Source organism: Rhamphochromis longiceps, linkage group LG12 (genome assembly GCF_057381845.1).
Source record: "Rhamphochromis longiceps isolate RC_006_pf linkage group LG12, R_longiceps_female_GT1.1, whole genome shotgun sequence".
In the NCBI taxonomy this organism is placed as follows: Eukaryota; Metazoa; Chordata; class Actinopteri; order Cichliformes; family Cichlidae; genus Rhamphochromis; species Rhamphochromis longiceps.
Genome location: NC_140568.1, coordinates 36,383,118 through 36,388,026, shown reverse-complemented (window position 1 = coordinate 36,388,026; position 4,909 = coordinate 36,383,118). Strand labels below are relative to the sequence as shown.

Here is a 4,909-nt window from a genome sequence, read left to right as displayed (position 1 = left end):
TTTCCGGAGACGGAGATAGTCCTACGTGAGCCTTACTGCCTCTCTGCCTGTCTATCTGCTTGTCTGTCCAGCGACACGGCAATACGCTAAGGAGGAGCGACAGCCCCCCCTAGTGTCGCATTTAAAGAAGAAAGGAAGGAAGGAACTCTCTGCAGGAGGGGGAGATACAGGAGAGGTGGAGGAAGATCTCAGCCTGGGCGTTTACCGTCTTATGTAGTCTGGAAGATGTGTGGATGGTGGGGTGGGTGCAGTTTTCTCTGTGGTGGGGTTGGGTGGACTGTCCAGGGCTCTGTGGAGCCGGGGGGCGCTACTGCACTGGGCCCCGGTCTGATGGGCCTGGGCCCCCCTTCCCTGGCGGGTCGCGGAGGGTGGGAGTGCCTACTGGGGTCAGCGGGGGAGCTGGCCCCAGGGAGGGGTTACCTGCCCCTCCCTTCCTTCCCTCCCCATCTCCAGCTGCCTCCCTCTTCCCGCTCCTCCACAACCACCCACACATGCAGGGCCTTGGAGTGGGGGTATGTCACCAGGGTGCAGAGGAGGCTACCCCCCCCCTGTCCCCTTCTGGCTGCCGCTGCCTCAATTTTATCCCACAACTTAGACATTCACATTATTCACACTCTCATTACACATACATATAGGATCTTGGGGGTGGGCACAATCACGGAGTCCAAATCACCATCAGGGTGTATACCTCACCCCTGACGTCGTTGCCCACCTCTCAATTTTAAATACACTTAGTCATTGAGGGCTAGCAGGAGGGACTATGCGCTTACCTGCTGCTCCTTGGCAGGTAGCTCCATGCCCTCCTGGGTTTTAATTGCACCTTAGAACACATATGCATCAACACTACAATGAGCGGGTGGAGGGAGGTTTGGAGTCTTCTCCCACCCCCATTCTCTGCGGCCTGCTGGAGCGGGAGGGCTAGTAGGAGGAGTTGGCCGTCCGACTGCGGTCTGGGGTGTGGGGCCTCCCTGCTGCTGCGGAGTCGGGGTGGTCTGCCTCTCCCCACCGCAGGGAAAAGGGTAACACCACCTGGGTCTGGGTGCAATTCCCCCCTCCAGGGGCAAGGGTACCTAGACCCGGTTTGTAGAGTACGCTTGGGGAGTGTGATTGTGTGTACAGCGTCTCTTTATGTCTGTCTCCACGTTGGTTGAGTGTGGAGTGAGTGCATATGAGAGCATGAGGGTGGGAATGGATGTTTGTGTCTGTGTGTGCCTGTATGTCTGTGTCTATATGTCAGGTTGGGTATCAGACGCCACCTCTCTGGGGACACCTCAGGCCCTCCAAGGTTTGGAGGCCTATCTCCACCCACCACCACTTCCCCTGCCGGTGGCGGACTCCCTCAGGTGTCGGTGTGTTGGTGGTTCTTTGTGTCTGGGGGTGGGCGTCCGGGTACACACCGGCTCACTCCTTGGCGGCCGCTTGTCGGGGCCTGGGGCCTGGGGCTCGCTCGGCCCCCTTTGGAGGTGGGGTGCCCCCAGCCTCTCGGCCTGGGGCTCGGTCACTCAGGCACAGCTGGGGGCCGGCGGAGCTCACGGGCGCGTCACTGCAACTCCCCCTGACTTCTGCTACGCGGCTGCTGGGCGAGCCCTCATCTGGGACTCTCCTCAGCTCTTACTGGAACAGTGGCGCGGCTGCCCCTCTGTTGGTCTTCCATGGTCTCTTGTGTTCTGGGGGCCTCTGGATGTCTGGAGTTTTGATCTCCTCCATACCCGCTTCACACCCTGGAGGACGGGGCTGTGGCCCCCCCACACTCCCTAGCAGATCATTACATGGAGAAACCTTTGGAATGCAAGCATGCTGATCCACACAGGTATGCACACATGGGTATTCACAGACGCGGACTAAAGCTTTCTTGGCTGCTGCCTCAAAGCACACTGTGCGCTGTCTATCTTGCGTGCTGCACAATATCGTTTATTATTTAGTAAATATTGATATCTATGACTAGCTAGTTTATTGTGATGGTGCTTTGTTTTCTCTATTATTATGTTACTCTTTGTTGTTTGCTGTCTCCTCTGTTTGTTTTTTTTGTTTGTTTGTTTTTTTTTCTCCATACAGGTGACCCAGGAGTTCTTTTTTTTTTCTCTCTCTCTTCCCCCCCCTTCTCACCGTCTCTTCTCCCCTTTGGTTTTCTTTCTTTCTCTCCCCCTCTTTCTCTCATTCATTCCCCCTGTCCTATTTATTAAAAAAAAAAAAAAAAAAAAAAAAAAAAAATGACAAAGGATGAACTGAAGCTCTGCCATCACGTAATGTCGCATACTGCTGTTTCTGATGTCATTTAAAAAAATAAAATAAAATAAAAAAAAAATAAATAAAGAAGAAAGTCCAAGTGGCAGACCCCGCTGTCCATTCATCATTAACCTGTCTTTAATTAGCAGTGGGCCTACATGTGATTATCACTGAAGAAGCCCTGCTGCTCATGTAAAATATCGCTCTGTCACTTCTGTCTGTTCCTTTCACAGTGCTTACCCATGTGTGCTTCATTGATCCGACATGCTGTTTCTCCACTTGTCCTTTTCCTTGCTCCCTCACTTTAACCAAACACATTTTTCTGGCCTCTCAGTCACAAGGCAGTAACATCCACAGCATTCAAGCAACTGCCAACCCAGCTACATTATAGTGCAGAACTGAATCAGTGCATTTTAAATTATTGTTATAGTGTCAAGTTATGTTTGTTTTTTTCAGCTAAACTATGCATCTTGGGGCTACAGCTAAAGCAAATAATTAGTTCAGTAAGCATATGGTAGAAACAAGTAATATTTTTTACAATATTAATGTCTGGATACCAGTGAGGCCCCCACTGGTTGTAGAAAGTAAATTTGATACTGATTAATAAATTCAGATGTGACAAAAAATCTGTCTAAAAAAATCATCCTGTAGAAATAACAAAAGATAGATCATCTTAGTGTGTTCTGATTAAAAAACACAGCCACACTGGGTAATTTGAGAGCAAATAAATACTTTTCTTTTCTCCTTCATTTCAGTTGTCACTATTACAAATAAAATCTAGGAACGGAAGGAAATATTAACTAAAAGGAAGGCATTCATCACCAAGACTGCACTGTAATTATTAAGGGTAATTACTAACTAACTATAATTCAACAGCTGATTGCAAAAATGTGGTACTATAGTAAAACAATGCAATGATTTGCAAACCACCTAAACACTACAATTATTTGTGATATATATATATATATATATATATATATATATATATATATATATATATATATATATATATGGAGAGAGAGAGAGAGAGAGAGAGAGAGAGAGAGAGAGACACATAAGGATGGTTAAAAATGTCCTCATCATTCTAAGAACTCCATTTCTCCGTGTAAAATTACAAACATTTTATCATGGCCAGTACAGTATATGAGTGCTAATGACTGTTGTCTTCAGGTTGTTAGGTAGCACTGTACTAAGCAGCTTTAGCCTTACCTACTGTTTCTCTCCATCTGCAAGCCACTTTGCAACCCACCTCATCTCTAACTCTTCCTTTTTATCATGTTTCTTTTGCTGTTGATGGTAGATCTTTTTTGTGCTGGGGGTTTCGCTGCTCATCTCCCAACCGCTTTCCATGTATATAAAATGGAAGATCACAGAGAAGTGCTCCACCATAAAAGAGACATAGCTCAAAAATAAAGTTATCATATTATTAAAATAATCGTGTTTTGGCAATACTAGTTTTGACTTAACTCAAATTTGAAATTATTGTTGGAAATCGTGGACTGAATGCTTAGCAAATTAAACCAGTATTTTTAAAACAGTTTTTCTAAACTGGTGTCCTGAGGAAACACTTTAAAGGGTATGCCTTTCCTGGCTTCCTCCTCTTATACTGTTGGGTTAGGTAAATGAGTTATCTCATATACAAAAATGGAAGTACGGCAGGATGCCGTAGAGAACAAGGTTCATTGCCTTTATTGTGACAAGGTTTGCTTATTTCAACAAGACAAAGTCAGCCCAAATTCTACACATATTACAGCAACAGAGTTCAGATGCCAAGGCCCTTCAGCCATTAGAAACATTTGATTGCATTATGAAACAAAAGAGAGCCAAAGAGGCAATGTACTGTTGAGCAGATTAAATTTTGTTTCAAGCACTGGAAAGGTTTTGCTTTCAAAAGTACAGCAATTGGTTTGCTCACTATTACAGTTTCATTAAAATAAGAGTATCTGCAATACAGTGGTAAAATGGACTATGGTAGAAAACATGCTGCTGTCGCAACTCTTGTGAATCCTGGACAAAATTCAAAATTAGCATACTTTTTTAGTGAGGTATCTCTCAGTCAAATTTCTGGATTATAGAAATCCCACATTTAATCCTAAACACTTTTTTCCATTCAATGGATTTACAATACATACAATATATTGCCAAAAGTGTTCACTTACCCATCCAAATAATTGATTGCACATTGCATTGTGTTCCAATCACTTCCTGGCCATACATATATAAAATCAATACCTAGTGTCAAGTGTTCCTCTGACTGTGAGGTGTCCACACTTGAAAAAGACCAGACTTTGAATTTCACTCAACTTTATTTAGACCAACTAGTTTGATAGCTGGTAGGTAGCAGCAGGTAAAAAACCTTTCAACACAAAAATAAAGAACATTTCATTAACCATTCAGATAAATTACACAGAAGACAGATGAAATAACAAAATACACTTCAGTAAAGCCATTTACCATGTGGTTAACTGTGTTAATTTAACTGTGGTTCTTAAATAAATATACACAATGTGTCTTCTTTGCATTTAACACTTTTTTATAAACAATTGTATTTTAAAGTATACATTTTAGAGTTCACAAACATTTTAATAGACTTTAACTAAGGATTTTCTTTACAAAGAATTATTTTCTTTAAATCAAAACCAAACATTTATTCACTAGTTTTACGATCCACCCAAGGATTTGG

At 43.8% G+C, this 4,909-nt stretch overlaps 1 long non-coding RNA gene across 1 annotated transcript; it reads left to right on the top strand.

The window, feature by feature from the left end:
• Positions 1-209: 209 nt before the first annotated feature.
• On the top strand, positions 210-2,239 carry LOC146657802 (uncharacterized). The gene is made up of 2 exons (XR_014914218.1): positions 210-1,810; positions 2,056-2,239. It is a non-coding gene; the product is annotated as an uncharacterized LOC146657802 (long non-coding RNA).
• Positions 2,240-4,909: the final 2,670 nt, after the last annotated feature.